The following is a 12,141-nucleotide window of genomic DNA, read 5'->3' on the forward strand; positions in this document are numbered from 1 at the left end:
TTCTCCATAGTGGCTGTATCAATTTACATTCCCACCAACAGTGCAAGAGGGTGCCCTTTTCTCCACACCCTCTCCAGCATTTATTGTTTCTAGATTTTTTGATGATGGCCATTCTGACTGGTGTGAGATGATATCTCATTGTAGTTTTGATTTGCATTTCTCTAATGATTAATAATGTTGAGCATTCTTTCATGTGTTTGTTGGCAATCTGTATATCTCCTTTGGAGAAATGTCTATTTAGGTCTTCTGCACATTTTTGGATTGGGTTGTTTTTTTAATATTGAGCTCCATGAGCTGTTTATATTATTTGGAAATTAATCCTTTCTCCATTGATTCGTTTGCAAATATTTTCTCCCATTCTAAGAGTTGTCTTTTCGTCTTGTTTGTAATTTCCTTTGCTGTGCAAAAGCTTTGAAGTTTCATTAGGTCTCATTTGTTTCTTTTTGTTTTTATTTCCATTACTCTAGGAGGTGGATCAAAAAAGATCTTGCTGTGATTTATGTCAAAGACTGTTCTTCCTATGTTTTCCTCTAAGAGTTTTGTAGTGTCCGGTCTTACGTTAAGGTCTCTAATCCATTTTGAATTTATTTTTGTGTATGGTGTTAGGGAATGTTCTAATTTAATTCTTTTACATGTAGCTGTCCAGGTTTCCCAGCACCACTAATTGAAGAGACTATCTTTTCTCCATTGTCTTGCCTCCTTTGTCATAGATTAGTTGACCATAGATGTGTGAGTTTATCTCTGGGCTTTCTATCCTGTTCCATTGATCTATATTTCTGTTTTTGTGGCAGTACCATATTATCTTGATTACTGTAGCTTTGTAGTATAGTGTGAAGTCAGAGAGCCTGACTCCTCCCACTCTGTATTCTTCCCTAAAGACCGCTTTGGCTATTCGGGGTCTTTTGTGTCTCCAAACAAATTTTAAGATTTTTTGTTCTAGTTCTGTAAAAAATGCCATTGGTAATTTGATAGGGATTCCATTGAATTTGTAGATTGCTTTGGGTAGTATAGTCATTTTCACAATATTGATTCTTCCAATCCAAGAAGATGGTATATCTCTCCATCTGGGTGTATCACCTTTCATTTCTTTCATCATGTCTTATAATTTTCTGCATACAGATCTTCTGTCTCCTTAGGTAGGTTTATTCCTAGATATTTTATTCTTTTTGTCGCAATGGTAAAATGGGAGTGTTTTCTTAATTTCACTTTCACATTTTTCGTCATTAGTGTATAGGAATGCAAGAGATTTCTGTGCATTAATTTTGTATCCTGCTACTTTACCAAATTCATTAATTAGCTCTAGTAGTTTTCTGGTAGCATCTTTAGGATTCTCTATGTATAGTATCATGTCATCTGCAAACAGTGACAGCTTTACTTCTTCTTTTCCAATTTGGATCCCATTTATTTCTTTTTCTTCTCTGATTGCTGTAGCTAAAACTTCCAAAACTATGTTGAATAAGAGTGGTGAGAGTGGGCAACCTTGTCTTGTTCCTGATCTTAATGGAAAGGGTTTCAATTTTTCACCATTGAGGATGATGTTGGCTGTGTATTTGTCATATATGGCCTTTATTATGTTGAAGTAAGTTCTCTCTATGCCTACTTTCTGGAGGGTTTTTATCATAGATGGGTGTTGAATTTTGTCAAAAGCTTTCTCTGCATCTATTGAGATGATCATATGGTTTTTCTCCTTCAATTTGTTAATATGGTGTATCACACTGATTAATTTGTGTATACTGAAGAATCCTTGCATTCCTGGGATAAACCCCACTTGATCATGGTGTATGATCCTTTTAATGTGCTGTTGGATTCTGTTTGCTAGTATTTTGTTGAGGATTTTTGCATCTGTGTTCATCAGTGATATTGGCCTGTAGTTTTCTTTCTTTGAGACATCTTTGTGTGGTTTTGGTATCACGGTGATGGTGACCTCGTAGAATGAGTTTGGAAGTGTACCTCCCTCTGCTCTATTTTGGAAGAGTTTGAGAAGGATAGGTGTTAGCTCTTCTCTAAATGTATGACAGATTCGCCTGTGAAGCCATCTGGTTCCGGGCTTTTGTTTGTTGGAAGATTTTTAATCACAGTTTCAATTTCAGTGCTTCTGATTGGTCTGTTCATATTTTCTATATCTCCTGGTTCAGTCTCCACAGGTTATGCATTTCTAAGAATTTGTCCTTTTCTTCCAGGTTGTCCATTTGATTGACATATAGTTGCTTGTAGTAATCTCTCATGATCCTTTGTGTTTCTGCAGTCAGTTGTTCCTTCTCCTTTTTTATTTCTAATTCTATTGATTTGAGCCTTCTCCCTTTTTTTCTTGATGAGTCTGGCTAATGGCTTATGAATTTTGTTTATCTTCTCAAAGAACCAGCTTTTAGTTTTATTGATCTTTGCTATGGTTTCCTTCATTTCTTTTTCATTTATTTCTGATCTGATCTTTATGATTTCTTTCCTTCTGCTAACTTTGTGGTTTTTTTGTTCTTCTTTCTCTAATTGCTTTAGGTGTAAGGTAAGGTTGTTTACTTGAGTTGTTTCTTGTTTTTTGAGGTACGATTTTATTGCTATAAACTTCCCTCTTAAAACTGCTTTTGCTGCATCCCAAAGGTTTTGGATCGCTGTGTTTTCATTGTCATTTGTTTCTAGGTATTATTTGATTTCCTCTTTAATTTCTTCAGTGATCTCTTGGCTATTAAGTAGTGTATTGTTTAGCCTCCATGTGTTTGTATTTTTACAGATTTTTTCCTGTAATTGATACATAGTCTCATAGTGTTGTGGTCAGAAAAGATACTTGATACGATTTCAATTTCCTTAAATTTACCAAAGCTTGATTTGTGGCCCAAGATATGATCTATCCTGGAGAATGTTCCATGAGCACATAAAAAGAATGTGTATTCTGTTGCTTTTGGATGGAATGTCCTATAAATATCAATTAAGTCCATCTTGTTTAATGTATCATTTAAAGCTTGTATTTCCTTATTTATTTTCATTTTGGATGATCTGTCCATTGGTGAAAGTGGGGTGTTAAAGTCCTCTACTATGATTGTGTTACAGTCGATTTCCCCTTTTATGGCTGTTAGTATTTGCCAAATGAATTGCGCTGCTCCTGTGCTGGGTGCATAAATATTTACAGTTGTTATATCTTCTTCTTGGATTGATCCCTTGATCATTATGTACTGTCCTTCTTTGTCTCTTATAATAGTCTTTGTTTTAAAGTTTATTTTGTCTGGTATGAGAATTGCTTCTCCAGCTTTCTTTTGATTTCCATTAGCATGGAATATCTTTTTCCATCCCCTCACTTTCAGTCTGTATGTGTCCCTAGGTCTGAAGTGGGTCTCTTGTAGACAGCATATATATGGATCTTGTTTTTTATGCATTCAGCCAGTCCATGTCTTTTGGCTGGAGCATTTAAACCATTCATATTTAAGGTAATCATTGGTATGTATGTTCCTATTACCATTTTCGTAATTGTTTTGGGTTTGTTATTGTAGGTCTTTTCCTTTTCTTGTGTTTCCTGCCTAGAGAAGTTCCTTTAGTATTTGTTGTAAATCTGGTTTGGTGGTGCTGAATTCTCTTAGCGTGTGCTTGTCTGTAAAGCTTTTAATTTCTCCGTCAAATCTGAATGAGATCCTTGCCTGGTAGAGTAATGTTGGTTGTAGGTTTTTCTCCTTCATCACTTTAAATATGTCCTGCCAGTCCCTTCTGGCTTGCAGAGTTTCTGCTGAAAGATCAGCTGTTAACCTTATGGGGATTCCCTTGTGTGTTATTTCTGCCTTGCTGCTTTTAATATTTTACCTTTGTATTTAATTTTTTTTTTTTTTTTTTTTTTTTTTTGCTGCATGCGGGCCTCTCACGGCTGTGACCTCTCCCATTGCAGAGCACAGGCTCCAGACGCACAGGCTCAGCGGCCATGGCTCATGGGCCCAGCCCCTCCGTGGCATGAGGGATCCTCCCAGACCGGGGCACGAACCCACGTCCCCTGCATCAGCAGGCGGACTCTCAACCACTGCGCCACCAGAGAAGCCCTGATAGTTTGATTAATATGTGTCTTGGCATGGTTATCCTTGGGTTTATCCTGTATGGGACTCTCTGTGCTTCCTGAACTTGACTATTTCCTTTCCCATATTAGGGAAGTTTTCAACCATAATCTCTTCAAATATTTTCTCAGTCCCTTTCTTTCTCTCTTCTTCTTCTGGGACCCCTAAAATTTGAATGTTGGTGTGTTTAATGTTGTCCCAGAGGTCTCTGAGACTGTCCTCAGTTCTTTTCATTCTTTTTTCTTTATTCTGCTCTGCAGTAGTTATTTCCACTATTTTATCTTCCAGGTCACTTATCAGTTCTTCTGCCTCAGTTATTCTGCTATTGAGCCCATCTAGAGTATTTTTCACTTCATTTATTGTGTTGTTCATCGTTGTTTGTTTCATCTTTAGTTCTTCTAGGTCCTTGTTAAATGTTTCTTGCATTTTGTCTACTCTATTTCCAAGATTTTGGATCATCTTTATTATCATTATTCTGAATTCTTTTTCAGGTAGACTGCCTATTTCTTCTTCATTCGTTAGGTCTGGTGGGTTTTGCCTTGCTCCTTCATCTGCTGTTTGTTTCTCTGTCTTCTCATTTGGCTTCACTTACTGTGTTTGGGGTCTCCTTTTCACAGGCTGCAGGTTCGTAGTTCCCGTTGTTTCTGGTGTCTGTCCCCAGTGGCTAAGGTTGGTTCAGTGGGTTGTGTAGGCTTCCTGGTGGAGGGGACTAGTGCCTGTGTTCTGGTGGGTCAGCCTGGATCTTGTCTTTCTGGTGGGCAGGTCCACGTCTGGTGGTGTGTTTTGGGGTGTCTGTGGCCTTATTATAATTTTAGGCAGCCTCTCTGCTAATGGATGGGTTTGTGTTCCTGTGTTGCTAGTTGTTTGGCACAGGGTGTACAGCACTGTAGCTTGCTGGTTGTTGAGTGAAACTGGGTCTTGGCGTTAAGATGGAGATCTCTGTGAGATCTCTGAGCTGGGAGGTCTCTTGTAGACCAGTGTCCTGACTTTGGCTGTCCCACCTCCGACGCACAGCCCTGACACCTGGCTGGAGCACCAAGAGCCTGTCATCCACACAGCTCAGAATAAATGGGAGAAAAAAAAGAAAGAAAGAAAGAAGATAAAATAAAATAAAGTAAAGTGAAATAAAATAAAGTTATTATAATAAAAAATAAAAAATAATTATTAAGGAAAAATTTTTGAAAAGTAATAAAAAAAACAACAAAACAACGGACAAACAGAACCCTAGGACAAATGGTAAAAGCAAAGCTATACAGACAAAATCACACAGAAGCATCCACATACACATTCACAAAAAGAGAAAAAGGGGAAAAAAATGTATCATTGACCCCAAAGTCCACCTCCTTAATTTGGGATGATTTGTTGTCTATTCAGGCATTCCACAGATGTAGGGTACATCAAGTTGATTGTGGAGATTTAATCTGCTGCTCCTGAGGCTGCTGGGAGAAATTTTCCTTTCTCTTCTTTTTTCGCACAGCTCCCGGGGTTCAGATTTGGATTTGGACCCGCCTCTGTGTGTAGGTTGCCTGAGGGCGTCTGTTCTTCGCTCAGACAGGATGGCGTTAAAGAAGCAGCTGATTCGGGGGCTCTGACTCACTCAGGCCGGGGGGAGGGAGGGGTACGAATGTGGGGCAAACCTGCAGTGGCAGCGGACAATGTGACATTGCAGCAGTCTGAGGCGCGCCATGCATTCTCCCGGGGAAGTTGTCCCTGGATCACGGGACCCTGGCAGTGGCGGGCTGCACAGGCTCCTGGGAGGGGAGGTGTGGATAGTGACATGTGGTTGCACACAGGCTCCTTGGTGGCGGCAGCAGCAGCCTTAGCGTCCCATGCCTGTCTCTGGGGTCTGCACTGATAGCCGCGTCTCACGCCCATCTCTGGAGCTCCTTTAAGTGGTGCCCTTAATCCCCTCTCCTCGTGCACCAGGAAACAAGAGGCAAGAAAAAGTCTCTTGCCTCTTCGGCAGGTCCAGACTTTTTCCCGGACTCCCTCCCGGCTAGCTGTAGCGCACAATCCCCCTCAGGCTGTGTTCACGCAGCCAACCCCAGTCCTCTCCCTGGGATCCGACTGAAGCCCGAGCCTCAGCTCCCAGCCCCCGCCCTCCCCAGCAGGTGAGCAGACAAGCCTCTCGGGCTGGTGAGTGCTGGTTGGCACCGATCCTCTGTGCGGGAATCTCTCTGCTTTGCCCTCCGCACCCCAGTTGCTGTGCTCTCCTCCGTGGCTCCCCCCCTCCGCCACCCGCAGTCTCTGCCTGTGAAGGGCCTTCCTAGTGTGTGGAAACCTTTCCTCCTTCACAGCTCCCTCCCACTGGTGCAGGTCCCTTCCCTATTCTTTTGTCTCTTTTTTCTTTTGCCCTACCCTGGTACGTGGGGGGTTTCTTGCCTTTTGGGAAGTCTGAGGTCTTGTGCCAGCATTCAGTAGGTGTTCTGTAGGGGTTGTTCCACATGTAGATGTATTTCTGATGTATTTGTGGGGAGGAAGGTGGTCTCTGTGTCTTACTCTTCCGCCATCTTGAAGCTCCTCCCATGAAATTTATCTTTTCCTTATTGCTAATATCCTTCTCTTTTTTTTTGGCTGCGTCAGGCCTTAGTGCGGCATGTGGGATCTTCCGTTGTGGCACACGGGCTCTTCATTTTGGTGCTTGGGCTTCTCTCTAGTTGTGGTGTGCAGTTTTTTTCTCTCTCTAGTTGTGGCGTGCGGGCTCCAGAGTGCATGGGCTCTGTAGTTTGTGGCATGCAGGCTCAGTAGTTGTGGTATGTAGGCTTAGTTGCCCCGCGGCATGTGGGATCTTAGTTCCCTGAGCAGGGATCAAACCCACGGCCCCTGAACTGGAAGGAGGATTCTTTACCACTGGACCACTGGGGAAGTCCCCTTATTGCTACTATCTTGAAAATTCAACATAATCATAATTTTATTGTAATGTCAAAGTGTATGTTCCAATTGAGAAAACATCCTGGGAGAAAACATCCTGGTTCTAGAGTGTGAGAGGCACCATCTCGTACTTGGAAAATAGGGGAAACAGTGTCCTCAGTTAAGAGACAAGTGTTATTTAAAGCAAAAAGGATATTCTGAGAGAAGTTGAAAATACACAGAACGCTTATTTACAAAAAAAAAAAAAATTCACATAGCACAACAGAAAGAAAGAATAGAAAGTAAAAAATCATAAAAGAAAGAACTGGTAGGAGGGAAGCAAAGAACAGTAAGACAATGATTGCATGCAGATAAAAATATGAGAAAACTATCAATAAATATTTACGGAGTTTTACTATACTTGCAGATACAGAGATGAACAAGAGATCCTTTTAGCCTCAAGAAACTTATAGTCTAGTCAGGGAGACAAGAGATAATTGCAGGTAATGATAAGTGCCACTAAGAGGGTAAAATCGGGGTATATGATCAAAAATAAAACAGGGCAAAAAGTTTTACACTTTGTCTAGAGACTAAACAGAGGAGAGTGAGGGCTCTATATAGCTCTGCTTTTAGGTCATTTGAAATTAGCACTAAATGTTGTTTAATGGTTAAAGAACAGGTTATTGATGAGCATTTCCACTGCCTTTCATAAAAAACAGCTTTACTGAGGTATATAATTAATACACAATAAACTGCATGATTTAAATCCACGAGCTAATTTAAAATGTACAATTTGATAAGTTTTGACATCTGTGTATACCCCTGAATAGATCACCACAATCAACAAGATTAACTTGTTCACTCCCAAAAGTTTTCTTGGCCCCTTTGTAATCCTTCCCTCTTATTCCTCATAGGTGCCCTGTTGCTAGGCAAATACTGACCTGTTTTCTGTCACTGTATAATAGTTTACATTTCTTAGAATTTTTTATAAATTCATACAGCAAGTACTATATTTGTCTGTTTTTTTTCACCCAAATTAATGATTAAGGATTTTCAGACTGATCTGTGTTGTTGTATCTGTCAGCAGTTCGTTCCTTTTTGTTGCTGTGTAGTATTCTACTATAAGGATATATTAAAATGTTTTATTCAACCGCCTGCTCTTGTATATTTGGGTTGTTACCCTGATTTTAGCTACCATAAATAAAGCTGCCGTGAACATTGTGAAGGAGTCTTTGTATGAACATATGCTTTCATTTCTTTTGGATTTTAATATCCATGAATGGAATGACCAGGTCATATAGTTGGTGAAGGTTTTAACTTTTTAAAGAAACTGCCAAAAAGTGTTCCAAACTGACTGTACCAGTTTGCATTCTCACTAGCAAAGATGAGATTTCTAGTTACTCCACATCTTTGCCAAGACTTGGTACAGTCTCAGACATTCTATTAAGTGTTATGGTATTCTCATTGTGACTTAATTTGCATTTCCCTAATGACTAAAGATGCTGAGCACCTTTTTCATGTGCTTATTTGCTATCCATATACGTTCTCTGTTGAAGTATCTGTTTAAATTTTTTTGTCCATGCTTTTAAAAATTGGGCTGTTTTCTTATTATTCAGTTTAGAGAGTTCTTTAAATATTCTGGATAAAGTCCTTTATCATATATGTTACTTGCAAATATTTCACCCATTTATGGCTTACCTTTTCATTTGCTTAGAGTGGCTCTCAAAGAGCAGAAGTTATTGATTTTGATGAGAACAATTTTGCTGAAGAACACCATACTTTTGGTGTCATATATAAGAAATCTTGGCCTATCTTCCAAGGTTGCAATGAATTTTTTCCATGTTTTCTTCTAGGAGCCTTATGGTTTTAGAAGTTAAAGCTATGATCCATTTGAATTAATTTTTGTAGATGGTGTGAGGTATGGTTTGAAATTCATTTTTGGAGGTCTACAGATATCAAAATGTTCCAGTACCAATTATAAAAAAGACTGTCCTTTCTGAATGAAATTTACTTTGCATTCTGTCAGACATCAAAAGATCATCTATGCATAAATTAATCTCTTGACTCTCTATTATGTTCTATTGATCTATTTGTCTACCTTTATGCCAATAAGATACTGTCTAAACTACAATATCTTGAAGTCAGGTAGCTGAAGTCCCCCAATTTTGTTCTTCTTTATTAAAGTTGTTTTGGCTATACTATGTTATTTCCATATGAATTTTAGAATAAACTAATTAATCTCTACAAAAAACACTGGCGAGATTTTGATTGGGATTGCACTGAAAATACAAATCAATTTGCTGAAACTGACACTCTGACAATATTGAATCTTCTGATATATGAGCACAATGTATCTCTTCATTTATGTCTTCTTTACTTTCTCTCAGCATGTATAATAGTTTTTAATGTATAATCCTTTATCAGATTTATCCCTAAGTATTTCCTATTTTTTGATACTTTTGTAAATGGTATCTTTAAAAGTTCAATGTTTATTTGTTGCTAGTATACAGAAATATGATTCACTTTTGTTTACTGATCTTGTATCTTACAACTTTGCTAACATCATGTATTAGCTATAGTATCTTTTTTTTTTTGGCCCTGCCACATGGCATGCAGCATCTTAGTTCCCCAAGCAGGGATTGAACCCACACCCCCTGCAGTGGAAGCGTGGAGTCTTAACCACTGGACCGCCAGGAAGTCCCTATAGTATTTTTTTTATGTAGTCCACAGGATTTTCTACATATACAATCATGTTACCAGTGAATTTAGAGTTTTATTTCTTCTTTTCCAAAATGTGTGCCTTTTATTTCTTTTTCTTGCCTTGTGTTGGCTAGAATCTTCAGTATGATGTTCAGTAGAAGTAGTGAGAACAGATATCCTTGTTTTATTCCTTATCTTTTATCATTAAGCATGATGTTAGTGATAGTTTTTCTGTAAATATCTTTTATGAGATTGAGGAAATTCCTCATTTCTTTCAAGTTTTTATGGGAAATGCATGTTATGTCAAATGCTTTCTTCTGAGATAAGATTTTTTTCTCTTTTAAAAAGTTTCTTAAAATGGTGAATTACAGTGACTGATTTTTGGATTAAATCAACCTTGCATTCCTTGGATAAACCATTTGGTCATGATGTATTAGCATTTTTACATATTATTGGATTTGATATAGTAAAATATAGAATTATATAGAATTTCTGCATCCAATTCACAAGGAAAATGACCCTGTATTTTCTTTGTTTGCAATGTTTTTTATCTGACTTTGATATCAGAATTATTCTGGTCTCATAGAATGAGTTTGGAAGTATTCCCTTCTCTTCAGTTTCTGGAAGAGTTTGTGGAGAAGCGGTATTACTTCTTCCTTAAATGCCTGGTAGATTTTACAAGTGAAGTTATCTAGACCTAGAGTTTTCTTTGTCGGAAGGTTTTTAAGTACAAATTCAATTTCTTTAATAAATACAAAGTTCCTCAAATCTATTTCTTCTTGAATGAGCTTTGGCAATTATCTTCTTTCAAGAAAAGTTGCTCATAACATTCCCATTTTATCCTTTTAATATGAGTAAAATTTAGGGACTTCCCTGGTGGTCCAGTGGTTAAGTCTCTGTGCTCCCAATGCAGGGATCCTGGGTTTGTTCCCTGGTTAGGGAACTAGATCCCGCATGCCGCAACTAAGAGCCTGCACGCGACAATGAAGGTTCCGCGTGCTGCAACTAAAGACCCAGCGCAGACAAATAAGTAAATAAATACTTTAAAAAAGAAAAGAAATCCAGTGGTATATATTTAAAAAATATATAATAAGTAAAATTTATAGTGATATAACCTTGCTCATTCCAGATTTTGATAATTTGCTTCTTCTCTCTTTTTCCTAATGAGTCAGGCTAGAGGTTTTCCAATTTCATTAACCTCAAAAACTCAGTTTTTTATTTTATTAGCTTTTCTCTATTGTTTTCTGTTGCCTATATCATTGATTTACACTCTCATTTTTAATATTTCCTTTCTTCTGCTTACTTTGGGCTTTGCTTAGTTTTCTTTTTCTAGTTTCTTAAAGTAGAAGCTGATTTTCATCAATTTGAAATCTTCCTTCTTTTATATTATAAACATTTTGGTGTCATAAACTTTCCTGTAGCTTTAGCTACATCCTGCAAATTTTGATGGTTTTGTTTCCATCTTCATTCAGCTCAAAATACTTCATAATTTCCCTTTTGATTTCTTCTTTAACTTATGTGTTATTTGGAAATATTTAAAATCCTCTTAAATACTGACTTGCTTTATCACCTACATCTATTTAATAGATACAATATGATCTATTTTGATAAGTGACCCATACGTATTTGAAAACATGTATTCAGCTATTGAAAGATGAAGTTTTATAAATTCTACTTATGTAAAGTTAGTTGACAGCATAGCACAAGTGTTCTATATCCTAAATGATTTTCTATTACCTTATTCTATCAATTATTGAGAGAGCCAGCTTGAAATCTCCAGTAATTTCTGCCTTTTAATTTTAAGGATAGATCATTTATATTTAAAGTGAGTATTGATATGGCTGGGTTTTAAATCTGCCATCTTGCTATTGTCTTCTGTGTGTGCCATCTATTCTTTGTTCCCTTTTTCTTCTTTTTCTGCCTTCTTTTTGGCCTCTCAATGTTTCTCATATATTCAACATATTTCTTATTCATTGTTTAGTTGATCATTAACCTAAATTTGTGATAAAACATGATTAACCTGAAATATAATCACAGTATAACATTATTTATATTAGGTAAATATTAGTTTAATGTCTTTTATATAGTTGAGTAAAACTATCATTTAATAAAGAATAACTATATATTTTATTAAATTTAGTTTTTGCCAAATACAGTACAATAACTGAGGGAGTAACTGTACTGCTATCTTCCTTAGAGAACTTCTATTTTTGCTACTTTTATTTTTGCTAAATGATCCATGGGATAGTTTATGGACCAATGGGATATACCTGATTTAAAATGATAGCCTCCTGATTTCTATACAATACACTCCTTGGTATTTACTTTACTAAGGTACAAGATTCAAACTGACCTATTCGCACTAAGAAGTCAAAATATTCCAGAGTTACGAGATAACACTAAACAAAGCATCATTTCTTTTCCTATAAGATTTTATCAGTAAAATAATGAGGTTCTAAGATTGGCTCCTATTCAGAGACACAACTCATATTCTCTTATTCAAAATATTCTCTCTTAAATGCTGTTATCTATCATCTTAATTATTATAGTGTTACTGAAGAGGTTT

General features: G+C 37.3%; 1 protein-coding gene across 4 annotated transcripts in view; it reads right to left on the reverse strand.

The window, feature by feature from the left end:
• Positions 1-12,141, reverse strand: part of RELCH (RAB11 binding and LisH domain, coiled-coil and HEAT repeat containing) — a 117,151-nt gene that overhangs the window by 81,980 nt on the left and 23,030 nt on the right. The gene's annotated exons all lie outside the window — the stretch shown is intronic.

The sequence above is a fragment of the Lagenorhynchus albirostris genome, chromosome 14, assembly GCF_949774975.1.
Source record: "Lagenorhynchus albirostris chromosome 14, mLagAlb1.1, whole genome shotgun sequence".
In the NCBI taxonomy this organism is placed as follows: Eukaryota; Metazoa; Chordata; class Mammalia; order Artiodactyla; family Delphinidae; genus Lagenorhynchus; species Lagenorhynchus albirostris.